This window comes from Varroa destructor, unplaced genomic scaffold (assembly GCF_002443255.2).
Source record: "Varroa destructor unplaced genomic scaffold, Vdes_3.0 BEIS01000007.1, whole genome shotgun sequence".
Taxonomy (NCBI): Eukaryota; Metazoa; Arthropoda; class Arachnida; order Mesostigmata; family Varroidae; genus Varroa; species Varroa destructor.
The window spans coordinates 13,154,332-13,182,206 of NW_019211460.1; the positions used below are offsets into that span (position 1 = coordinate 13,154,332).

General features: G+C 41.9%; 1 long non-coding RNA gene across 2 annotated transcripts; it reads left to right on the plus strand.

Moving 5' to 3' along the window:
- The first annotated feature begins 1,751 nt into the window (after positions 1-1,751).
- LOC111254755 (uncharacterized) lies at positions 1,752-27,106 on the plus strand. 2 transcript variants are annotated; one of them, XR_002675167.2, is made up of 4 exons: positions 1,752-4,205; positions 20,304-21,135; positions 24,723-24,825; positions 26,276-27,106. It is a non-coding gene; the product is annotated as an uncharacterized LOC111254755 (long non-coding RNA). The 2 variants fall into 2 exon arrangements; XR_002675168.2 differs by lacking the exon at positions 1,752-4,205 and having other exon boundaries at positions 20,757-21,472.
- Positions 27,107-27,875: the final 769 nt, after the last annotated feature.

Here is a 27,875-nt window from a genome sequence, read left to right on the forward strand (position 1 = left end):
CCCAGGTATATACGCTAAGGTAGGTCCAGACAGGTCAGCTCAGTTCACCTCATTAGCTTAATAGCTTCGAGTTGAGCAAGAAAAACTGGAACTTAAACAGCTCGTTGAGGTAAGACCGCGGAGATAAAATGACAACAATTTCGCCACTTTCTATAGAGGAGTTCTGCTTGCGGAAGTCGTTGTTTCTAGCTTTTTTCTTGCTCAAAAAAAGTCTCGTAGCGATGTAGCTCTTATGTATACAATTAGAGGTATATAGTACATGGACAAAAGTAGTGAATTCGATGCGTATACAGCAAAAGTGACATTTAATTATATCTTATATATAGTTAATGGTTTACCATTCCTTTCTATGTTTGGAAGATGGTGTAGCTTACCTGTGGCTAATTTAAACATTGTCATCCGACTAGACGGTTTCAACATCATTTTCACATAGTCATTTACAAAAAACAAACTTTGACAGCTTGTTGTTGCGATCATTTGAAACGTGATTGAACATAAACGTCGAAGATGAATAACAGTGAAGATCGTACGTTGTAAAACTACGGTAGATTACCGAGGATAAGAAGAGGTCGTATAAGGTGTAACTGATGAAACTCTATAAATTGGCCGATGACGTTAAGAAGATATTGTTGAGGGCGTTAGTTTTTCGGTTGCACGCACGTAGGGCATTCGCTTTAGAAAAACATTGCTTCTACGTCATTCGTCACTGGAGGTGCTATTGCTCAGAGTGTTCTTGTGCAGGAGCCTCGAAGTTAATATGTTAAGTTCGGTCGTAATTTTTTATTTGGACATTTGTAGGGGAGAAAGCGAGGAACTATTTTCGATTACGGCTTACTTGAATCAGTTAACGTTCCCTAGACAATTTTGTGGTTTGAATGCGTGCTTGACACCTAATTATCCAAACACACTCAGATTCAACAAAAGATAATTTCTTGCCCATTGACAATTTACATTATTATTATGTCTCTGCCCCACTGATGCACCCTTCTAGCTAAATCTATTCTATCTTTCACACAGTACGACTGTACAGGCTGTGCGACATAAGTGCTTCACTCTTGCGTTGCGGCGGCAGCAGCACCTATGTTCGATAAAGAAGTTCTAGGTTCATGATCAATTACCAGCCGCTAACCGGCATTGCCGTGCGTAGACAAACATAAGCCATGACTGCGTTGTTCTACCACTCAGAAATCCATTGGAAGCATGCAAAGTATGCCTCCTCTGGAGCCATTCGTTCATCCAGTGAAGGCAGAGCGTGACCAAAACAATTGCGCTCGTTCAAGGAAGCTGTCCATCTCTTTTCACAGATGATCTCTCTGTGGAGAGACGAAGCACAAAACGAATAGGCGAGTGAGATAAACGCCAACAAATTTGTTCCTTATTGGCCGTTCGTGCGTTTCGGGACGACGCGCTTCCCAGTAATTGTTTGAGTAAATGACTTGTTTTGTAACTAATCTAAATTTATTCTTCCATTATAAGTTCTATCTGAACTTTCAAATGATCATCTAGCAATCGGCTCCAGGCCACTTCTAGTCCTTTCTTAACACGTGTAAGTAACATCAGACATTAGCTCCATCTAACAGAATATTCATACTAGTGAAGCAGACGCTGTGCCATATCTGTTACAGAACGGCCACCTGAGCCGTGTTTTGTCATCTATTTTACTGACGCATGAGACCTTCATAAATGGTTCTAGTACATGTGGAAAAGTCTGTATGTACTATAATATAACTATAACAATTATTCTAGTTTAAATCGAATCTAGGTTTACTTTCTTCTGTAGTATCTCTCAACGCTACAACACCACTTACTAGAGAAAGGCACCTCTAGTGGATTCCGAGTATTGCTGTTTTTTTAACCTAACTACTGCATAAGACTGTCCGCATTGTAAATTCATTCCCAAAGCGGAGCTCTGAGCTAGATAAACATGATTTTTTATCGTTAACCTTTTCCATCTTTCGTTGACTATGTGCCCCTCGTTTCATCAACAGAATGCGTATTTCTATGAACGTCAAACGCTGCGGCTGTCATTTGAGCAGAATTTAAATTTGTGCGCGTTTCGTCAGTTCTGACACCGGGTAAGATATCTGCTAGACCGTTACAATCAGCTTTATTTTCCGTCAGCGCTAGAGAGGCAATCGGGTGTCTCGCAAAACAGCTACCCCATGTTGTCTTACTGCTGTCACTTTTACTTGGGGTGCTTATCTCTGTCTGTCTGTTTGTAGTCAGTTTTGAGGGTTCCTCCTGTTTTTGCGCAAAGGCGTGAAAGAAAGGAACGACTAGAGTCCCTCCTATTTTCCATAACTTAATCGACGCTTTCCATGGCGTCAACGTCGTTGCTTGTTTTTCGACAAATATTGAGCCCAATCCGTCCTAGCCGTTCGCTGACGGCAAAGGATTTTGGTGTCACCCAAAGCATAGCTGGGTTCCACACGGCCCTAGCTCTTCAGATTTGCCGTGGCTCGCAGACACTCGCGGCACTCCGCGGTGCTGGCTAGCTAACGGAAGCAATTCTCAAACCTTGCCTGCCGTACCCATTTCCCCCGTATCCCCGCCGACAGCCCTGAAGCTCTTTGACCATCCTAACCCTCCTTACTCTGAAAGCCCTCAAGACTTTCTTGACTTTCATTTTACTGGCTCTCTCACTTTTGTCACCCGTTCTCGCCCTCATCTTAGCCGCTGCCTGTCCCCTCTCCGCCTTGCCTTCATCCAGCAACCCTTCAAAGATAAAGAGAGCTTTAAGGTGAGAGTACGTAGAAAAGGCAACGTGATGCATTCAACAAAAAAGACCGACTCACATAGCAAGGCAATGTGAGTGATAGCTGCGACAAGGAGGAAGTTACTACTGAGCCTCAAAACTGAAACGACCTTCTTGCGTCAGTAACCGCCGGCCCCGCTTCAGGGACCACTACCGATAGTGGTGGTTATGCGCTAGGTCCACTGACCCCAGCTAGTTCCCTTGACAGTGGTTTGCCTCCTTCGTGAGTAGGGAGTCCCATTTCGCCCTCAACTTCTCCCTAACCCTCTTTTTCTCCTCTTACTTGGGGTTGCCGCGCTAATCATCAGCAGTCTCATCATTCTTTCACTCTGTTCCTTCGTTCTGCTGGGCAAGAGCCCTTCGTTTCGTTTTGCAAAAGCCGACGTGAAGCAAGCAAACGGGCGGGCCGATGAGCTTTGCCGATCCCTCGCTTTCATTGCTTTCGTGCTGTTTCTCTCTTCGGTGCCCTTCTAACTTTCTAGTGAACCGTGGTTTGGATTTGCAAAAGTAAGGAGCCCTATATAACTCCGCATGTGCGTTAGGATGATTAATTCTTGCAGTCCTGACGGAGCAAATGCTGCCGACAAGCTTCTCTGCAGCAGCTTATCAGGGGGCCATCCTTTCTTTCTGCCGATTCCGTGTGATTCGGTGTGGGCGCCTGTGATCTGTGGTTTGCCCATATATGTACGACGGAAGACACACGCTGAGGACCTGCTTCCGTTTGCTAAGAAGTCCGTTGTCACTAGAGTTCGTCGAGTCCCAATGGAATTGCAATGAATCGCAGCTTTAGATGGGTGTGTATGTTTGTGGCTGGATGACTCTCTTACTAAGTGTGCGTAACGTCGCAGTATTACAATGGCAAACAGGAAAGTTGCTACTCCGGCCCCTTTTACTTTGCACCTATTGCCAGCGAAAATCAGCGTTGGACTAACCCCCCAGTCGAGGGGTGACGACAAGTGAATCAGAAGACGCCATCACACAGATAGACCACTTCGGACTCCTTTCTTCCTGTCAGAGCGCGCTATCCATACAAAGGTCAATTGCATGGAGAGAATGAACACGATAGGATCTCTACGTGACTAATGGTCTCTTCCTGTGTTAATATTATAGTAGGGCCTACTGCTGAAACCCCCTAGCGTCGCAGTTGCTGCGACTGTGAGGACTACTGAGAGTGGTTTGTTACTGAGAGCCGTTCTAACGCAGAAATAAACGGAAGCCTGCCCACTAAAGGGGGTACAAGTACGGAACGATGGGGTGAAACCGGATGTGATAATGGCAGTAGTGTTAGAGCTGCAAATGTCAAAATCGAGTGACGCCCTGGTACCGCCGCAAACTATCCCACGCGCTGACCGGCTGACTCGAGGGAAGAAAGAATTCGTTGTTAACTGAGACAATGATTCAACAGGACCAAGGATCTGCTCGTTGTGTCCATTACTTCTGTGATATACAGGTATGGTTTACTACTTTGACTTTATGTAGTAAGTGATTTGTAGAACAAAATAACCCAATTACCTGGAAAGAAGTATGAATGTACCCATGTGTTTCCATTTCCCATTTATGATATTCTGTATAATACCGCAAGACTGAACACTTCGTATTAGCTAGTTGCAATTCTGTTTGACAAACTGGCCTTTAGCTTTCTGCGAATAATTATTGACAAGATTGCCTTTTGGTTGACTTGGTGGGAATGTGAACCTATTTCTTAGGCGAACTGGTGGCATAGAATTTTTGCCCCGGTGAATACCTCGGTGAGGACTTTGGTGTTTTTTTTTTTTATTTTCAAAGGGATCATTGTACATAATTAGAGCGTTTTTACATGTACAAAGTAATACATGGCATATCGTATCAGTCCCTGTCGTGAATAACAAACATACTTCAATGTGAGCTCCAAACAGATATCACACAGACGCAAGCTTATTTTTTCTATGGTTTACGCAAGAAACGGAAATAAACAAATGTTTTAATATTACCTGGTAGTCTAAACTCGAACCCGGACTTGGACGTACTTAATTTTGTAGGAACTAAGGGGTAACTAGACGTAACTTAAAGACATTTGTTTAGATACAGGCGTGTCGAAAGGACATTGTATGCCATACCAGAGACGAATACGGATTTTATAAACAAACACGGGGAATTATCATCCAACAATTAAACAGAAGTAAATAACAACGTTGCTAAAAATTATTGTGGCGAACGTCGTATGATAAACTCAGATACTAAAAGGCTAACGTTTAATTAAAGCTCACCATGAAAAGAATAACTAAGTTCAAAGAGTTTCAATAGGTTCGAGGTACTTTTTAGCAAAAGAAATTCGAATGACGCAGATTTTTCTTTGTGCCAGCGGCTCCGGCCAAGATACGCTCTTTGCAAGTGATAATTTTTTATTTTAAATTGGAAAAATTTACAAGATTAACACAGCGGCGAGGCTAGCGTATTGGTGTATCTGCGTCACTTTACATCTTCCGTTCGTAACATAATTTAATTTTTTCTAAGTTATATCTCACAACGGTACCTGGAGCATCTAGATCAGGTTTTATTGGATTAAATAGGCAAATTAATATGTCAAACATTTGTCTGTAAATTTATTCAGCTTTGCCGTGACGTTCTTCTTTCAGAGATCGTAAATTGACTGGTAGTTATCTTCCAGCTTGCGAACGCTCACCACTAATATCCATTGTGCTGAGACAGCCAGTGAGACTTGGGCCGGGGTTCAAGATCTTATTGGAAGCTTGAATCTTGTCTGTGAAGAATATTCCAGTTTTAAGTCAAACAGAGTCAGCATCTTTCCTACGTAGCTCTTGGCATCGCCCCGAGCTAACAAACCTTCGCGCAAGTGGGCCACTTCATTGTTAATCAGGAGTCAAGGAGGACTCTTCATATAAGGGCTTTCCGCAGGCCCTTTGATTATAAGAAGCACAAAAGAGAACCTGGATTGCGTCGCGAGTAATTCAACCTTTCCAACAAACCCCCAAAGCTAAGATAAGCTTTGTAAACCTCTTTGGACAAATTAAACTTACTTTAAGAATAGGCACGTCTACGAACTTTAAAATCTGTGTATATTATCGCTTCCCTCATTCGTGCACGTATGTTTCTCTGAAAAAGTGTTCAGTATTTTAGGTTACCCGTAGGTTTATTTTAATTCTGGGTATAATAAGGACACTAACTATAAAATAGAATTCAAAATCTAAATACTGATGTGATTTGACTGAGCTTCTTTTTAACGATAGGTACATTTGCTGTGTGAAGAATTCAAACAATATGGCAATGTGTCTTTTAGACGGTTTTACTCGATAGTATCATAATGCCTATATGCAATCCTCTGTAGATGCTCTTGGAAGAATTTACTATCCGTAAGGGCTTGCAAAACATGGTAGGTTAACCCGCCGAAGTTCCTCTAGTAACGCTCTTTGATTTCCGCTATCAAATTCCTACCTCAGATAATGATCCTTGTTATGCTTGATTGGTTCTGTTGCAATATTCTGACAACAATGTTTCTGATATTGTCTAATATAAACCTATGATCTTGAGACATATGAGAGCATCCCGTTGGTTGACTGCAACGTCCTACGGCGTCGCCCCGCTTCATACGATAACGGCAGTGATAAGAGTTTTTGTATGGTCTACATTTTCGGAGTACGAGCTCTCCATTTGCCTTTCTCAGTTCAGTAATCGGTTACATTTTTTCCCCTCAGATAGGAGCATCGGTCGAAAGCTATCGAGTCTGTTACCGAAGCGAATAGTCTTCCCTTTCTATTACACGAATTCTAACATCAGCCTTCTAGTGCTTTGTGCTGTCATAGCTACCTTCGTAACTGCTTACATTGTGAAGTTCCAGTCAGATTTTGGTCAAGCCTCATTCCCAAATACCTAACAATTTTATTGCGCCGAACTCGGTCTCCTATTTGGTGAACGATAAGTTTCCGCCACTTCCTTTTGCCAATGCAGTATGCTTTCAACTATTTTAGGCGCTAGCTCTAGCCAGCGAATAATAATCCAATCAGCCATATACCTTCAGTGTTGTGTGCGAAGTAACTTTCTCTCAAAGGTTTGAAGGTCATTTGTCGTTAAATTTTCGAGTCAATAATACAAGACCTTGCCTAGACTTTTATTCCTCTGGTCGCTATCTTTCAGTTGACTTCCTGCCGCATAACTCGGTCAGTATCTTAGACCCCGATCATTTCCTGATCACTTCTTGCCTGGCGCTTCAGAAACAGTATTCGAGTGAAATATTTGTGGCATAACATGTCTAAAGCGATTCTGTGCGTCTGAGCTCTAGTTTCCCGTTTGAAATGCTATAGGCTGAACCACATAATCTTTTTTCGAAGGGGGCAAAGTGTCTTATAGAAAATGTGGCGAATCTGATCCTATAGCAATCAGCTGCACAAAAACACCTAAATGATTTAACTTTGATAAGATTTAACATCTTTTCCACTCTGAACTCGAGAAACTGGACATCTAGATGAGTTGGCAATTTTTTAGCATTACAAGTATCTAAACACCACCCCCGTTGAAATGATCAATACGTCTTTATAAATACACTAGGCTGCTGCCATTGATCCGGATGACTTATCAGCAGCTCATATGCTGGGATAATGAGAACTTCCGCATAGGAATTAGGAATAAATCTTCCTTGAAGCTGTAGTAGTACAGAAAAAGGGGAAGATCATTAGACGTTTTAATGGGACCTACTACACGTTATACTACTGTAAAACCTTAATGATGGTAAATAGCTTGATTGCTTACAATGATTGGAGATTGTGTATAATAAAGTATTCGCCAAATAAGTAATAATTTATTTGTCTAGGTGGAGAGACACCTTACGAGCTTTGTTGGGGATGAAGGCCTTAAAGTTGCGAGACAGGGTTTAAATGCGATCAGGTGTTAGCTCTTTCGCATGTGTTCGTAAGTTAGAAAGGCGCTACTACGGCCGCTGCAACATTGAGATCTTCAAATGTTCAGGCTAAAAAATATTTTCAACTGTTACAAACGACACTAGGTAAAAGCACCGTTCAGATGGTCCAATTTTGGGTGAAAAAGGTTCGGACTTTGTGAGCTGCGTCGCCCGTGTTACCTCTAATCGCTCTGCTCAGAGAAGTGCTTTGTTCAATGATATGGACGAAGCCATTTTTGCTACTTCAATTGGCTCTCTTGAATTACGACTTGAAAGTAAATTGTTACTAGGTTTCCCTTTAAAATATATTGACGTTCTTCTCTTTTGTAATTAACAAAGAAAAAAAAACTTGCCATCCTCGAAAACCTGAATGGGTCGCATCGTTGTGGCAAATTGCGCCCCATTTCTTTGCATGAGGTTTACGGACAATTAGTATTTAATCTTATTACTGCTAATAATTTGAGAACGGGTCCAATGTCGTCGCGTGAATCATAGGGGGTTGTTGAAGTGAAGGACTCAATTTTTGTTGCATTATACGACATTGGAGCTCTGTGTTTCGAGTTTTACGTCCGCTATCGCCGTCAAGCATTCTCTCAGACGGCTGGCTCTAAGCACAAAACAAAGTCTATGTATACTCAGGTTCGAACCCAGACCATAACGTTGCAATTCCGATGTATACATAGTTTAAAACAAATAGGAGGTAACTTTGTTTACACTACAAGCGCCATACTGTTTTAACAATATGTTCACAAAACTTGAACATTATCATAACTGTAGTTTCGTTAATAAACCAAAGTGCTGTTATCTTATAGGAACCGTCGCTCTTGTAAGTAACCGTAGAAGTTTGATCTTCGAGGCATAGTATCGTATTGTCTTGTAGAGTTTTTCGTATGAATACTTTTTCGCTCCTTCGATGCGCTTTTCTCGTGTGTTACCTAACTCTCATTGAGCTCCTTGCACCGATTGATTTGGGTTTTCATCGACCACATATTTAGGTATTTTTTTTTATTCAGCTTCCTGGTGTTCAGGTTGGATTGTCTCTCGGTTTCCCGTTAGACTGGTAGGTTTTGACCGCCGATTAGTTCTACCTCTGTCACATGTAGTCGCCTTCTGTGATAATGGAAACTCTACAGCTCATCTGTGACTTGTTGTCTTATAATTATATCAATCAGTTAGTTCGCGGTCAATGCAAGACTTGTTTTGCAGGCAGTGAGCATATGTCCGTCATTGATTACGTGGAGATTTCTTCTACCCAGCGACCTGAGGGAGACTGCCCCCTGAGTGAAGTAGTTCTATTCAACCGACCGATAATAGCCGTCTAAAACCCTTGTTTAATCTTAACCGGGAGTAATCTGTATTGCACTTGACTCCCAACAAAAAATACATGCAGGTTTCGTTTTCAACATATTAATCAGTTCTTCAAAGCTTCTAAGAAAAACAATGATAAATTGCAGCGCTAACCGTGACCTCACTTGCTGTACCAAGATAATTAATTTTTTTTTCTATCAGGAAGCATCGATTCAGTATGATTATTTGTTCTCTTTTATCTGCGAGTGTTGAGTGTTGGCCAATTTTGAATCAAAATCTAAAAAAGGTGACAAAAGGTTCTGGATGTACGCTAGTCTACATTTCACATATGGAACAAACAAAAAATTGTGATTTATATTACACAGGAGAGCACGGCCTAGGTCTCAAAGTACTGAAGCTTAAGGGATCTGTAACTTCTCAGGCTTTCTTTGCCCATTGTCCATTCGATTTACATGCCGAACTACTAGCTCAAGTGTGCAGTCGCTTTTCGTCTAACTCGTTATCTCGTAGCGGGCAAACGAACGTGAGGGCCCACTCCGAGCCCTTTCTCAGAACCCTTTTTTACCGGTCAGGAAAGCTAGAACGAAATCCCCTTTCGCTTTTCTGGGAAGCGTTATTAGATCGTTCCGCGTCGGTAATTTGCTTTGCTAGAGCCAAAAAGGTCCCGTTACGTCGGTTTCGTCACGGATATATCGTCGTCTAACAGAGAAGAAAAGGAAGGAGCTGTACGAGTGTGGTGGCAGTGGTGGAGATAGCAAGGAGGCTTTGCCCTATGCCCGCCCAAGCTACTGAACATCAATTTATCTCCTTGTCTAGATTCTGTTTCTGCTTCGTCTTCGGCCGTGGTCACTGTACTGCAACTGGCGCAACTGCCGCCCCGTCGTTGCCTGGGTGCTAGTGCCCAGCCGGTTTCGGCCGCTGCTACTGCCTGTCGCGCCGTGTTCTGCTGCTCCAGTTTCTCCATGTTCGCCCGGCCGAGTGTTTCCATGATGCTTCGCTGTTCTTCGCACCAACCGACGACCAAGCATGGATGGTCGCTATTTCTGTTAGCATTCTGTCAGGTCTTCCCGTTGCCCCTTCGTTTCGCCTTCTCCTCTTCCCTGCCTTTAGCTAGCTATACACCGTATGCAGTACACAGTACAGTCGCTTGCTTGCCTGGAAGTCCGCTCTCACCAACGACAACGACATTTGACAGATGTTCCGCCGTTATGTTGCTCACAAATGACAAATGTATTTGCCGTCTGCTTCACTCCTGCGGACCTTTCGATGGTAATATTATGATAATTCACTTCGTAGTTGCCCCTGAGCACCCATCTCGGCCAGTGTTTTCCCTTAAGCGAGGGGTGCCTTCTTCAGCAGCAGCGCTTCTGCTCTCTCTCTCTCTCTCTCTCGAGAGAGAGAGAGAGAAAGAGAAAGAGGCAGACACTTTGGCACACTGCCGTTTATGCCTAAGTCTAGGACCCAGCTTTTCGTCTTCTTGGTCAAGAAAATAAGAGACCAACGACGAAGAGTCATTGTGAAAGGGAGCTACCACTGACGTTTCCTTGTGTTGCTGGGCCATCCCCTGGGGAAAGCGTCAGATGATAAGCTAATAGATAGCGACAGAAAGCGACGCAGCGGATCTTGGTCGACGAAAGACACGCAACGAGCTATCTGACAGAGGCTATTTGCATATGCGCAAGGCACACAGCAAGGGTCTCCCAGGCGATGAGTGATCTTCAAGAGACGTCATCAAAACTCTTAAAGGAACACTCTCGCCCTTTCGATTTTGGCCTGGTTGACGTTGAGTCATGGCCTGCAGCACGTGCGGGGGCTGAACATCCTAACGGTATTCGGGCCGTCGCACCAGGAAGCTAAGTGGGCCCACAAGAAGACCGGGATGAGCTACTAGTCAGTCCATCTATCGATAAGACCATGGTCAGGGTTGCGAACCTCTATCCTTTTTCAGTATCTGGCCGCTTCGATGCAGTAGTCACTGCTGCTGCTGCTACTGCATATTATCCAATATATATATATATATATATATATATATATATATATATATATATATATATATATCCGATTCGATATGCATACTTAGCTATCCAGGCTCCACCTCTCGCGCTTTCTTTATTTTTCGGCCACCAATGCGGCTCAGTCCTTCATAACCTTCTAATCGAAAGTGGGAAAAATTGCCTTCTCAGTTATCAACGACGTACAATACTAGCTAAACTAAGCGTCTGTCGAATAATTCCGCCGATAGGACTGACAAAAATAATTATCATCAACTTATCTTTGCTGTTACCGTGAATCGCCTTAACCAATTGTAGCCGCCACGACCAATAGTACAACTATCTCAAGTAGTACCGTTACCGCATAATCACAAAAACATTTATATTGAAAGTCCTAGAAGCAATACTCCTTACTTTTGTTGTACGTCCTTTGTGCTCGTGGTCTGCGTCAGTAGATCGCGCAAACGATGGTAGATGCGATACAGATCTAGAAACTTTATCTTCTGCACCTTAAATAGAGCAGTAATATATCCGTCGTGCCTTTGATGCAGTACGCCCTTATGGGATCACTTCATTTGGGTTAGATTTTTCAAGTTATATTTTATATTTTTGATCTTTTTTTATAAAGTAGACAGCTTTTAGGCGACCACCCGGAAACGAAAGCTCACCAGTACGAATGTACGGAATGCATAATCGAGTTGAGTTTGCATGCACACACGCTATCATTGTTCTTCTAGTCATATTCTACCCCGTCGTACTGTCATAATACAGGCGAAACACTTTCAGTCATATTTGCGCTGCTCAGACGTACCCCGGACAGAACATTTGGTTCATTCGTGCTATCTACGACGGTTAGCCGGGTTGGGGCTATGCGTTTGCATAAGTCAGCCGCTCATCGACGGATTGCCGCCCACCAATAGGCATCGTTCCATACTCACCACTCTCGTTCGAAGCACGGCCAGAATCGTCGCGGAAAATTGCATCACTTCGATATAGTTCATCGCAGCCGCCGTTACTCTGGACAATAGAACAGCTAGCGGATAAGGGAAACCGAGTGGGAGGCAGATCAGGATCTGTCGGTGGGATCGCGACATCGAGGATCGGAAATCGCCCGTTTGACTCGTGGCCGCTGGCGGTGGTCGATGATTTAAGGGCCATCGATGCAGCCATCTGTCGTCGCCTGGCTCCGGCCTAGACTCCGAAGCTGATCCGAGCTCAACCTCATCGTCAAATATTGCACGAGAACGGCGCCAGCAATGCCAATACATTTACACTATTTGACTACTAGCCAGAGGAAGAGCACAGAAAATGGGGACAGGAACAGTGCCGCTCCTCTTCCTCTTTCGCCACTTGTGGTCCTGCATACTAAAATATTTCATTTTCGAAAATGTCTAACCTAACCATCGGCTTGGAAGCGGCAGGGCAATACTTACTGTAACTTTCGTCGCCACTGTCGACATCCTCACCGACATCATAGATTTGGTTAGAGGGGCATGCTAACGGGGCCGTTAAAGGCAGCCAGGGGCTAACCATAATATTCTGTGCTGGTCTATGGGCCGAAGGAGACCTTGTAGGCGGGAGGGCCAGCTGCTGCTTCCCTAAAGGCGAAAGAATAAAGGAGAGAGACAGTGGGTTCCAAGGCCCTGTTAAGCCAACTTTTGGGTTCCAAACATCGTCTGACGATCCATCTCAGTTTCTTTAACTGCCTAATGCGTCTAATAGGGCCTCGATTGTAGTTTGAGGGCAATGTTTGGCGGATCGCGTTTGCATAGCAAGCTTTTTAGTGGTATAACTAGATGAAAACAAAAGTTACTTATTGTGTATACAATGATCACCACGTATCCTGATGCAGCCGTAAGATTAAAATCGTTTGCAAAAAGAAAATTCATTGCATTACAAACGTATATAGAACAAGTGTTCCTGGCAGATGATGTTTAGATGGCATCTATCTCAATAGTCCTTTTTCGTATTTCTTATTTTTTTTATCTAATGAGGCGCATTTTTATAGTAGATATTTGTGATACAAAATAAGGTAACACAAAAAGTTTTTATGACTTTTCTACAACTCGAAGCAAAAATATCCTCAACAATATAGAGACCATTACGAACGTTTTGGTTGTAAATCTAAAATAAGTTGGTTTGGAACAGTAGTTATGTACAGCTTTCAGATCTGTCTATCGGTCGGGGAGGGCTGCCTTTGATTTTCGAGGACTGCCGAGGTCGTCAAATCGGCCGAAAGGTGCCCTGCCGATCTGGCGGGGGTCCGGGCAAAAGAGTACAGTCCGTGATAGTTCGAATCGTAATGACGATGTCGCACTTTGTAAGAACACGAGGGGTTGAGTCCTATCAATGAAGAGGGCTTTCGATGCCCGATGTGAAGTGAGTGTTCTACGCGCGAATCGTTCTGATCACACGGTCTTTACCCACAGCGATGAACCGGTGAGACGAGCGGTTTTTTCCTTGTGTTTCCGCTGCAGACATGTGCCTGTCACATTATGAGGACAAGTCACGCCTGCGAGTGATAATATGATTCTCCTACAGTGTATGTGTCATGCGTATATAGCACGCATGTATGCATATGGTATGTATGTAGTATTCTTCAATGGTAAGTATAACCGAAAACTCGTTTGTTTTTTTTGGACCTTTTGGAAAAGGAGAACTTCACCCGATCTAGCGCTCGTTTTGTCTTTGGCTAGATGATGTCTGAGATTAGATTTTCGATCAGCAAGTCGAACCTTCGTTTAGCTGATCATCAGCCCAAATTTATTGATAACTATTCTTTAGAACATCTACTGCGGAGTAATATTGAGAGAGATAAAAAGTGGCCAGCTGCTAGACGGAGCTGAATCAATGATAACAAATTTCCGGGAAAATTGACCGACTTATAGTGGGCCTACGTTTGTTGTGACCCCGTTTTTGGAACTCGTACCTTATTAATTGCCGTAGAATTCCCCGTTATATGGTGCTCGTTGTATCTAAATTATGTGCATAGAGCTAGTTGAAACGTGTGCTTTTTTCCATGTTATACCATTAGAGTTAGCCGAGAATCTACGGCGAGTGCTGAATGCTATAGCTCGATATAGCGCAATACATGGTCAGTATATAGGGGAAGATGCGCTCGAGTCAGCTGAGCGTTGAAGAAAGTTAAAGTACAATATACTGTGAATTGTTTCTTTTACAATTTAGTTAGACTACAAGTTAGTAGCACGAAAGCTCAACTGACATGAGACAGTTTGTTTTGTTGGAAATATCCTTTTTAAGCTTCATATTAGGCGAGCGATTCTTAAATCTTAGCATTTTTGCCAGGAAGTTTATGTTTCGATTAGTCCAGCTCGTATCTTTGAAAAAGTTGAGATATGTTTCAAAGATGGACGGTTTGGGGGTATATTAACTCACTTTAAAAGGAATGAGTCGACATACTCGTGAGTAAGTATTTATTACTTAATCAAATACGTTGATTGATGGCATTTACTGGGTACCGCGAAAGGAATACGTCACGTCATCTCACTAACGTATTACCACTGTTGACGCCTTCGGTCTTAGCAATATTGCCGAACTTAATCAGATTAGCAAAGCGCGGAGAGTATAACCGAGGAAAGTTGAGCTGGAATGCTAACGACAGATCGCAGATGTCAGTCCAAAGCTATCCGTGTCACGGATTGTAATGGCAAAAATACCGTACTAAGTAAGTCTAGCGTCTGAACGTTTACGATGCGGACTAGCACAGTGAGTAATATAACTAGTATAGGGTAAAAGCAGTCGCGCGACTGTCGTGATATTCGTGACGCGTCACACGAGGCTAGCTACAGCGTTTATCCCGAATGTCACGGATGCCTCAACTCAGCCAATTTAGAGTGTCTTAAGTTACCCCACCGGCGTCTTTTAAACATTTTTCAATTAAAAAAATATATGTATATTATACTAGAGGAGTACGCGGCTCGACCACACATCGAAATCACGATATTCTACCGTATGACAAATAGATAACAATCAAAATGTTACTTAAAGTGAACAGAAAAAACACGTTTGCGTATCAGCCGATAATTCGACCTCGGTTTTACTCTACGATATAGAGTTCTTTTCACGATATAGAGTGGCCATACAGCCACAATTAAACCTAAAAATATATATTAGTAGCCTCTCAACATAAACGTGCCTCATTTCAGCCAGTCTTACCACACCTGTAATTCTTTATTAAGCTTTTGTTTTCAAAGTGCGCTATGGCTCCGCATCGTTCATTGTTGAACCGACAGGCAGCACATCTTCATCCGTAGAGGATCTGAGACGAAGATTCAAGATTTTTATTATCTTTGCTTATTCGGACCTCATCAGCACATAGGGGATAAAGGTGGCTGAAATCGATCCTGACCTTTGTCATACCGGAACTATAACTATAGATTCCATCAAATCACACATTTGTCAAAGGGTGCGTGCGTCTATAAAAGGCGTATTACAATGTGCTCCAGGTGTCACGTGGCGCCATAATTGATAGAGCGCACAGGCCCTGAAATGATCAAATTTTCAATTGATACGTCCATGCAGTACAATTGTATTTTTCTAAACATAACTAAACAACGCTAGAATATAAAATTATAAAAAAAAAATATAAAAAAACGCTTCGTCAGCATAGTCCAACGTTTACGAAGCAGCTAAGTAACGTCTAAATACTGATCACCTATAATCCTTTATAACTCTAGCTAGCTTACCGAAAACAAAAAGCTAACAAGTCGATCAATATAATAACAGTTATGATAACAAAATATGGCGCCTCAACCCTTTTGCATCCAGGTTTAAAGGAAGCACTTGGTCAATACAGTTGTCATATAACAAGAACGAGAAGGGTTGATCTGTGCACGTCACAGGCGAGGTCACTCGAACATGACCGCACTTGCTACCCCATGTGAGGATCCGGTGTAAGGATGTTCTGAGTACTCATATAGCCAAGTTCGTAGAAACGCTGCTCACCAATGACCGCAGCATCGTATCATTATAGGATTGCCAACTGACGCAATTTTACTACGACGGTTAAAAGCTACTGCAGAGTGGAGCATGGTAAATTCCGAATGCACGACCGTTTCTCGTTCCTGCAAAATTTAGTCAATACATGAGTCGTCCAGACCCGATGGGTCTTAACGAAGCTCTTACGGAGCTAAAGATAACGGGCCACCGAGACTGTTTAGTATCGGGCCGATAGCGTCACCGACACCGTACGAAATAAGCTTTTTTTCGGATTCGGCCGACTTACGGGAAAATCTACCGAGAGAAATAATATCGACGAAGCCGAAGTGATAGCCTGAAGCCAGTGCGTCTATGACGGTAAGTGAGCAAGCAAGCAAGCACGCGATTAGGCAGCTTTTCTAAAAGTAAATCACACAAAACATTGAAAAAAATAGTGAATTTTAATGCGAAATACCCTGAGCGGAATAAATTTTCCAGACAGACTAATCTCAAACTGTCTATGGAGTTACACAGTGCGTCATATGCGTTGTATGTTGCACTAGGGTAGCAATTTGATTTTTCGCGTAATGAGATGCTAGCAAAATCATGGAATCTCCGCCTCTACACAAACCAACCGCGTAATGCGTAGCGCCTTCTAAAGGTTAGCTTGGGCAATCTTTTTTAGCATCTCACCCACGTTCACATGCATATACTTTATAGGTATCTACAATTTACCACATGATGTTGAAGGATATGTTAGACAGCCAAGCATTGCCCAGTTTTTCAAAGGTCAGAGGTCCGAAGTCTTAGCCAGGAGAAAAATTAAATTCAAATTAAAAACACACTCTAATAGAGTGTGTTTTTATTTTCCTTCATATGCTGAATTCACTAATGTGAACGTGGTTTAGATGGCTACCAAACATAACATATATAATAATATGTATAATGTGTCGGTAGGCCGAAATTTGTACTATGAGTCTGCATTGTTCAAGTCCAATAGCAAATAGCGTTTTATTCGCATACACCGGTAGGAACGAATTCGATGCTAAACCCTGATATAATAACAAAATTAATAACAAATGATTCAAATATCATGTGTATATTTAAAAAAGAATTATGTCAGTGCGTGTTCTATTAAGTATTTATATGTGCTGGCCACCGCGATGTCGAGCGGGGATTTTTCAGCGAGATCTCAGCCGCCCAGGGTGTACGCGGCCGATCGCGACGTAAAATATCCGAATATCGTAATTGGTTCATAGGTGTTCCAAAAGCACCCCTATGATGGAGGCCACCTTTCGTTGGACGATTGGTATGCGGGCAACGAGCGTGGTAAATTTCCCTAAAACCTCGAAAAAAGGAGACTATAAGGACATTAGGCGGACTACTGCCACAGATCTCTCTAAAAGTAGCCACTTAGCTGAGGGAAAGGAACGACACTGGCGACGTATTTAATGTTTCCTGGTCGATTCGAATAAGCGCCAAATCAATAGGTATGTGTGCGTGTGTGCTTGAACTATGTGCGATTGTGATCCCCTGACAACAGGGGCTGGATAAAGGGGGGGGGGGGGGAACTCTCGTGCCCTTCTTATGAAGACTTGCCCCCAGCTTGCGTTAGGCGTGACCGTGCATTCTAATTAGTCAAACGAGAAACGAGCCTCGAATGGGTGGAGCCGTCTGCGGAAGCTATGGCACCGGCGCGAGTATCAGCTCCATTATACTAAATTACGATTCAAATCACAAGCTATGGCTTGCTTTATCAAAGCAGACATAGCAATCGAAGGATGAAATGAATAAATCGATTATGACTTTAGTGACTATATATTTACGGAAAGTATTCTCGTGATAGTGCCATCTGGTCACGTGGATAACGTTCTTGTGAGACGCTCAGCCCACTGTGTTGTTGTTTACTGCGACTTGTACAGTTAAAACTGTGCAGATGTACAGCATTAGTCGGATAGAAAAAAAAGTGAGCATTTTCGGATTAACTGAGTTCAGCGTGTTTACGGTAGGGATTTTTGTCTCTCTCAATCCTCTGAATAGTCTGAAATTAGAGCACGACAGAACGAATTAAAACCTATCAATTCTAAAACACAATCACCTTTACTGTTTGTTTCGCTGCACCTTATAACGCTCTTTATCGAAATATATCCTATATGTTATGCTGCAGTATACAAAACAATACATTATAGATATAAGCTGCGTTGACGATCAACCGTGTTTCTCTAATTGTATTTCGATGAATACCCGTAATGAACTTACGCTTACCATTAGCGCACGATAAACCGTAACGGACAAATAAAATAGCTGGTAGATAATAAATGCCGTACTGACACAGAGGATCACAGCGCACCCAACACGCGTCTAGGCGTATAGTGGTTGTTTGGTAGAAGGCTCGTGCCGATATTACCGTTGACAGTAATGACAAATCATCTTTACCTTCCACCTATTCGTTATCTTAATGGAAGCAAACAATTAATGAATATCCAATAAACACCTTTCTGGTTTTAGTTGTCGCTGCTGTTATTGATTTTGCTGTCAACCCCAATCCGGCGAATCCCTCCCTTGAATGTCGACACAGCCGACCTGAGCAATAGACAACAGGTGTGGGAGTACAGCGTCCACAACATTCTCAAGAACGGACAGAGCTACGGGCCGAGAGAACAGGGATGTTCTACATTAGAAAGCGGACGTTCGTTACGATATAAAGATAATCACTTTAGAAGATAATGAGCCGCGCCGATTTGGTTTTAGTTATTTATTAGTGATGATTGGTGATTTATTAGCAATGATGCAGATTTTGAAGTGGCAAACACGTAATACAGAGATCGCTGGTTCGCGTTCTATAGGTGAACGAGCCTAACAGTTACCTTACGCAGCAGTTTCCTCACAGCAGCAGCACGAAGCGCTACGAACATGATCATTGTACAAGAGGCGGTCTATCGCACAGTTAGTGTGAAGAACGGTTGCCAGGAGGTGAGCAAGTGTCCAAACGAGGATTTAAACCTTGTGGCAAGTCACTAAAAGGCAGGGATGCGATCGCTTCGTCGCTAACTTTTCAGTAAAGTGCACGATAGATAAGCCTAGAACCATCATCTCATTGATGTTCACTATAGACATGCTTTTCCTTGTTCGGCTACCGTTTTGGCCTGCTTTTTATTCGGGCCGTTGCCACAGAGCTGTACACATCCAGAAGCCTTATTCATCTGCTTTGCACCGACGTATTATCACATTAAACGCACACTAGCTCGTACGTCCACATTCGTACTCATACAGGCTCATTCGTGAAAAAAGCAACTAATTCCATCTTTCAAAGAGGCACGCTAAAAAAAAGAAGGCGTATAGTTTATAGCTGTGAAAATAAAAGCGAATGTGACTGCAAATAGTCAATAAATAAGGGGAAACATAAGTTTTGAATATGAAGTTGGGGGCAAATGAAACGGATCCCACTATTAGTTCGTTTTCTTTTTGTCTAAGTTTCTCGATTTTGTCAAGCCCAAACTCGCTCTTAGCTTGGCCAAACAGCTGTAACATTATTCAATTGGATATCGTATTCTTTACACCATGTAGGAAAACGTATTGCCGATTCGAAGAGGCCCGCCGCTGCTATCGGCGTAAAGCACTGCTCTTATGCCGATAGCAGCACTTGCCTTGATCAAGTATCATTCACCTTTATCACCTACAAGCAGCTTACTTCAATACGGTAATGGAGCTCGCATCGCCATAAGTCGTCATGTGAACGTTAACGAGCGTGTGGCCTCAAAGAGAATTTGTTCTAATTCCAGTGGCTGAAGTCTTTGCGATATACTTACATAGCAGGAAAAGCTAGATAAGATAGCTAACGACATTCTAGGGTTGCGTCGAAAGAAGATATCAATGTTTGAGGACCAAATCTTCCAGCTAACGAGAGCTTGCTTGACAGTCAGCTTGCAGAATGGTGAGGAAATATCGTGATTATGAAAGTTATGTGACAAATATCTACTTAAAAGTAAGTACATCAGTACATACGAAATCGTTGACCTTCAACTCCGAGATTGGAGGTGGTTGAAGTTGTTTTAGCTAGTGGTTTGCATCGAGAAAATCCTCCTCTTTTTTTTTTTTTGGTTCCCACAAAAGCTCGTATATACATTTGCCTAAACTGATATTAACTATACTTTAGTTCAAGAAAAGATAGAATACTAGGAACTCCGTAATAAAGAAATAAATAGATTTGTAAATCACTTAGTCGGGTGATATCTACGCAAGCACAAACGTATCGTTGCCGCTCTGCTGACATTTTCTTTGTAATATATTTTTCTAATACTTAGCGGATAGTTTCACTAGTTGTGAGTATCCCTGGTACTGACATTCGACAGAAGTCAAATTGTGAAAGGCTAGCGGTTTATTGTAATGAGCCTAACTCCTATTGCGGTTTCCCTTTCAGACGGTGCCATTATCACGAACGTCCGCTACCTTTTGCATCTTCTCTACGCATAGCTATCACAAGCCATCCAACTTCTCAGAACATGTTTCTCACGTCAGAACAGCATTTGCTCCAACCCCGCAGCCTGCTGACGCTATTTCGAAAACCAGTTCCTGCGGCTGCTATGAAGTTAGTGGTTTCCCCGTCGCTCGCTCGCTCCTCGTTGCTTCGCAACGGCCTTCACCTTGGGGCGAACCACATCCTCATTGGATGAGGCTCGAAGCCCAAAGAATTGATTTCCCACGTGAGAACAAACCATTGCGCTTCAACCGCTAACGCTGTGGGAGCCTTCACTGCATTCCGTAGGTCGATAACAGCTTCTCTGGTGACCTGACCAACTTGGCGAGCACATTCCTCGTTTGACCGTGTCCTGCTGTTTCATTAACCCGCAGTGCCCACTTTTGGCCGCATGCCATCATTGCTTCAAATATCGCCACTTCCAATGGCTCAGAGGAAACACACGCTGGAAATAACTGCTGTACTAGAAAAATGTTTTACGGGGAAATAGTGTATATAGGAAAAACCAGTTCGAAAAGAGCGCCTAAGATCAAAAAGAGATGTGTGGAGTTATATTAGGTTAGGTAATCTGGTGACGAATATCACTATATATATATATATATATATATAGAAGCGCTGAGAGGTGCAGCACTGTGCTATAAAATCTTTAGTTCGTGTTTTTCTATCGGTAGCTTAAAATGACGATATTCGGGAAAATTGTGGACCTCGATAGAGTAGCGATGTAGAGGCGGTAAGACGCGCGAAGGGGAATAACAGCCCAGGTGTCCCAGTTTCCGTGAGTAAAACCGTTCATTTCACAATAGATTATCATATGAGTTTGAACAAGGCATGAAACATACAATGCATAATTGTCGTCTGAATGCCTCGCGACTATTTACAACTGTCTCAAAATAAAACAAAAGGTCTGAATAGATAATAGAAACGAAAACGGAAATAATAGGGCAGATCTAAATGTTTACTTTTAAACGAATTAGCGGACGACTACTTCGTTCTATTGCATTTCGTCTGCTTAGTGACAAACAATAGCGAACAGTTTGCTACTACGAAATGTTGGCTGGATGGAAAAAGGCTTGTCGTACCCTACGACCATAACAATCAGTTACGCGAGAGAGGTAAATTAATAGGAAACAAAAGACCGCCAATTGAGAGTTGTAGAACGGTAGAATCATGCTATATATAGGACAGTTGTACGATACCAATACTATTTCATTCGAGAATGTTCTAGTAAATTCTATAAACATTGCTAAGCAGATCGCGAGAATTCGGCGGCTCGTTAGTCGAGAGTAGATCAATAGCGCCTTCATATTATTCGAATTACTTCGATGTGTCGATTGGCGCGCCTGGTAATCCCAAAACACGTGGGGAGGTACATTGATCTGACACTGAAACAGTCAGGATTTGTGAGCTGTACAAATAGCAATCTCACTCCAGGCGGAGCTAATGGCAGGAAACGTCCTGAGAGAAACAGCTTTCCAGCAAAGACTAGGTCCAGCCGTATCGAACCGATTAAGCGTATGCCTTAACAATTTTATTGGGACGAAGTTATTCGTCATTAGAACAGTGGCCACAGGTTTAGAATAAACCTAGACTAGAATAGTCACAAAACTCAATTAAAAGGTCGCTAATTTTGTTGTAATGATGCTAGATTTTAGAAGTTGCGTTGCACCATATAGGACTTTTTTATAAAAGAAAAACACATAGTAGTCAATAATGGAGACAGCCAATCAATGGGGTGGACGTCCTACGGGACTTACGTCTTCAGCGACACTATAAGGACAACAAATCCCGCTCTCCAGCTGGCGTTCTTTCTTCTGTGCAGGTCAAAGCACAATTTACGGTGTTTCTTCTTAGTACAGTTGAGGTATCCTTAATCTTCGTACGATTACTTTATAAAACAATGTGTGAAGTGCCTTGTTTCGAACGCCACGGCCTTTTCGAACTTCGCTGGTAGACGCTTGATTTCTAACGAAAAATTGACCTAATTTTTATACTAATTCTTTAGATCCTCGTTCTCCGATTCGCTCGAAGGTATATGTGAATCGTGGCGTACTGCTTTGATTACGAACCAGACGAAACATAATTAATTGAAACTAGGTCGGGCAAGTAAACCTGTAGCAGGATAATTTGTTAGGCAAACTCGTTTTTTCGTTAAGTTCATGTCGATAATCTAACAACGCTAATGGTTGCGTTGACAGAAATAGTTCCACTTTAGCTTTTTGACAATTTCGTGCAGTTAATGGAACCTTTGCATGGCTTGTTGTCGATGACGGTTAATGGTGACTATCTCTTTAAATTTGAATGCCTATTAAGGATGAATTTCTCCATATGCCAAGTGCACTATGGCGGCAGCGGCCAGTCTGGATTCCTCTAGCTCTCGATCAACTCTCTTATTCAATACATTAGCGTTAAATTTTTTTGGTGGCCATTTACCCTAACGGCTGCTAGATCGGAGTCTTCGGAACTATGGTTCTATACCTGCACATTTCTGAATAGACGGTATTTGAAGGCAACTTAGTGGTTGCAACAGCACTTTCCTTTAAATTTTCACTCGATTGGTTCGACTACACATTTCGATCCGACAATGGCTCTTTAAACGCTTCTACATTAGTAATAAATGAAGGTAATTTACGTCGTAAAAAGACGAGAATTTTGTCGATGGACGCCTTCGGTACCGGGTCGTATCACATATTCAGAGATCTTCCTGCACATACATGAGTGGCAAAATTGATCTAACAAATTCGTATTTCTAAGTAGAAAATAAAACCAGCTTGAATTTGCTTCGTGTCAATTTATATAAATTGAAACGACTTTACGTAATTTGCCCCGCTATCCAAAAATTTATATTCTTCTGTGTATCTGGATGCTTCTACATGAAGAGGAGAACCTGCGGAGGCCTTCTCATCAGTCACGTGTACACAACTGTAGGGGCAGGTTGACAATGCGTTTCCCCTTCGAGCGCTATATTGGCGCTATTGTTGCGGCCGTTGTCGGTGAGGTTCGGCCCAGTGGAACGTCGTCCGCTTGCTTGGCACCATCGCTAAGAGGTGACAGGGCATCTTTCAGTCAGATGCTCCTGATTCGCAGGACGTTTTTTCGTCCTGCTCCTGCTGACAGCAACGATGATAACGCGTCCAGAGGTAGTAGCAGGTCTCGCCTTAAGCGCTTTGATTCTTCAGAGTGACCTTCCTTCCTGTTGGCATCTGGCCAGACGCTCTCTAAACAACAGCGAAGGAAATATTTTGCTGAAGTAGCATTAGAGAACTCTGCCAAATAGTTTGTTCCTTCTCAGAGAGGGTTCGTGTGTACGGATCATGGATTATGAAATTTAAAAATGTTTTGTTTACCCTTAATGAACACACAACACACATATAGGAGCAGAAACGTTTCGGCCGATAATATGCCAGGCGAACGATCTATTGCGGTGTACCTAAATAGACGATGACATATACCAATGACTTAAACCCGAAAACATCGTGCTACCGAGCCAGCGTTGGTGTACCTGCATACGTGATATATTAAGCAGGCACAGAGTATGTTGGCTCAATCTGTGTTTGTAAGACAAAATTTCGATTATTGATTGGGAACAGAGACTGTTAAATTTACTTAAAGCGATAAGTGAGAATAACCGTTGCCTCTGTAAAGAAGTGTTCTCTGAACATTTCACTAAACAAGAACGTAACAGGTATCCATGTATTTTGGCTTTTGAATGAATTTGTTGCGTCAACATTTGCCGAATTGTTTTGGTTAAGGAAACGACTGTCATGGTTGGAAAGCGGACTGTTTATAGAGTATCTGCCTTCTAAGTTTCGTCCTTTATATTTTTCGTAGCCAGCATATGTATCGGGTATATGATAGCTATTGAATTTAACTTTTTCGCTGAATCTGACGAAGCTAGGTTTTTTTTTTATTATAATGTGAAATCTATTAGTGGTCTGTTCTTCATCCCGTTAATTGTGATAAGGTAATTAAGCTTTACCCCTGGGGTGAGTGTTTAATTTTACATGAGTATCATTTGACCTCATCGTCTAAAAGGCTATTTAAGATCTATAGGTTTGAATAATTTTAGTCTATTTAGACTATACTAGATATTTACTAAACTAACATCATGTAACATTCTTGATGCAAAGAAGTGCGAGACTTCGATGTGCTTCTTGTGCTTATAATCCAGTATCATCTCAGCAGCGTGAAGAAAACGTGTTGTTATGGTAATTTCAAAACAGAAAATTCTATTATTTTGAGTTAGGCATAAATCAACAAAAAATTTTCTATATTTTAAAATAATGTTACTACAATAAAAATGTACCATTTTGATCGATGGCCTTTTGTCATTTTTCTAGTAACACCACAATCCCATCTCTGTAGGACGTTTCAGATTTTTGGGCGAAGAATTGGACCAAGCAATTTTTGCATCTCTTCATGGAAGTCACATAACACCACTAGGGCGGTCCTGCAAAGACCGAAACAGGTAATGGTCTAATCGTCCAACTACGGGCTGGGTGGCGAATGCATTAACATTTTCCATCTAACATCTCTCGATTTTCTCCGGGTGTCTAAGGGTGTATGTGGTCCGGCAACGTGCTAGCGGAAGATGCCGCCTTTCCTGTTCCTATTTTTTTCAAGGTTTGCTATAACTTTACGGGTCGTTAACATCAGACGAAACGGTCGAATCGATCATTTTTTCAGACAGCAGCGATTAACAGGGGACAATTTTTTCCGACCTCGTGTCAGTTCGAGCTTTGCCAGAGATAGTGGAGCATATTTTTTGATACTTTTGTATTTGCACATTATCGACGTATGTGATCCAATTTTCACCAGCTCTCAAATCGCTTGACTTTGTTACGGTTTCATCGGTAGTGTTTTCTCAATGAAAATACGAACGAGTATGCTTGTATGGTATCCAAGCGAACTTTTTGAGATTTTCGTGGCTAGCTTTCTTCAAATTAGTCAATTTGCGATATTAAGGCCACTTTTTTTGCTGCCGGTTTGGTTCAAGTCTCGCAATAATTTCCTCTATCCCTAATTAGTCGATCAGAATTATCTTTGGCCTGTTTCATCGAATAACGCGGCCTATCTTGCCTATGTCTAACACAAATTTTTCATGAGTTCGGGCAGCATTTGTGACTTTATCGTAAAAAAAAATGGTGAAATATAGCCAAACTGTCAGAAACTTCGTTCGTCTTTAAACCGCTTTATCATGTCCAAGTGAACATACCTCATTGAACAGTACCTTAAATGATATAAACGACAGCCTGCTGCGATCCATGTTGTGTAAAATACGAAACTTTGAATAGATGAATCCTCATATAAAGAACTACAAATATTATAGCCGACAGTGCTGCATCTCCATCGGTGGGTTCCAGTCCCAAGCGAAAGTATACTAAGTGTTCCGAGCAATGCATCTTGCACGCCTGCGACAACCCATTAATGTAAATGTAAACTTTGACAGATATGGCTATGAGACTTCACATTTAATTGGTGAACTTTTCTATAGAATATGTGTCAAATTCTGGGTCTATGATTGCGCCGATTATCATACGATAGGAAAAGTGCGAAAAGAATGCTGAAGAACGGGACTTCATTTAAAAAGGGCAGAGCTTCATACTTTTAGTTTCGGAGTCATACTTGCAAACTGCCCGATACCGTATTGTTGGGCGTTTTTGGGAAACGTCGTAACGTTTTCATCTATAGTTGTAGTCAAAATCGATTTGGTTTAGGTTATTAGAATATAATTATATTTCTAGGGTGTTATTGGTTCATACGATCTATGCATGTTATATTTACATATCCCATAATCTCCTTAGTTTTAATAGGCTAAAGCAATTGCTCTGCTAACTTACGCTGAATATGACCTTGCTTTTGTTTCTCATCTACTTAATTGTGGGAAATCCGTTACGGTTGTTTACCCATATAATTAGGCTGTAGGTGGCGGTGTTGCTAATGGGCGTAACAGACGCCGATGGCGACAGCAAAGAAAAGTCGCGGCCGTAAATTATAATGCACGAGGGACCGCTTACGAATCGGAAGTCGTTACTTCAGGAAGACTGCACAACCTGACCGGATAGGCCGTCAGCCCGAACTCAGCGTATCATATACAAGGGCGTCTACGTACGTTTCTACGTACTTGTTGGAACAATGCTCGTACTGTGCCGAGCAGCATAGCTTTCCTCAATATACACCGATACATATGAAATAGCTAAGACGTGAACAAAATAAATGTTCTGTTCGTGTTACGGGTATCATGTAATGGTTCGCGGCCTCGCACATATCAACCCAACAAAGCTGATAGTTAAAGAGATACGAAGGCATATGCATTAACATTTATAATCAAATACGGAGAAAGATAGAAAAAAAAACACGGATATCAATGAAAAAAGCTCTGTTCTAGAAGTGTCATTACTGACATATCCTTAGATGAAACGACTAACTCGACGGCGACAGATGGAAAAATACCGAGTCGTAAGGCTTTTAGTTGCTATGTAATCTGTTTGTTTCAAGTAAATCGCATACATCATAAAGAAAAAAAAAAAAGTAAAAATGATGGGTGTGTTTACGGTGAGCTAAGGAAATGCAAGATTGACCTAATATTTGTTCCAAGTAGCCAGCCTTGAATAAGACGTGTGTAAAGATGCCCCAGAATTAAGCATAGGTTTCCTCCACAGGGCACAAATCTGCAGCGAAGTATTTATAGCAGAAAGTTTTGAAAACATGACGTAATTTGACTACCTTATAAAAAGCCACCATAGAAATAAAACAAAGCTTTCAGAAGCGAAAGAGATTTTTCAATTATATTTTTTCAAATTTTATTTAACATTCTTAGTCGACTTCTCTATGTGAATAGCTCTCGGAATCACCCCTTTTAGGTGCAACATCATAGACTTGCCCCCTAGTAGAAGTTTAAGCCAGATAGGCCTTGCTAGACTTATCTGAGCAGCAGACCTATGATATGGGATGCTAACATGACAAGCGCCTATTAACCTTGGTAATAATAATAATTCCCTACATTCGTAATTTTTTTAATTCTTACTTACCTACTTGTTCGTTAAAGTCACGATACTTCGATAGACACACATCTAGGTTATGGCGTTCCTGAAAAGCGAACTCTATTTAATATCTTCACCCTGTAGTCTAACGTACAATCTAATCAAATGTCCCGCTCCCCATCGTTGCCTTATTTTTCACTCTGGTAACAGACAATGGCCTGCATTACGCAACGCTTTTAAGAATGAATTTACATAATGACGATTGGAGCACGATATTCTGTTGTAATTGAAAAAGTAAACTAACGATTAAAAAAAACTAAGTAATAATAAACACTTGTACTTTATTACATTTTTTTAATAAACGAACTTACTATTTCATTTTATGCCCATATGCCTAAATGGTCTCTCTCGTCGATTCGAAGAGCTCCATTCGATCTGCAGCATCTCTCTATCTTTTTATTGATATTACACTTGGCAGCTGGTTAAAGCACTTACTTAACCCATTAAAGATGTAGACTTCATTCATACTTTTACT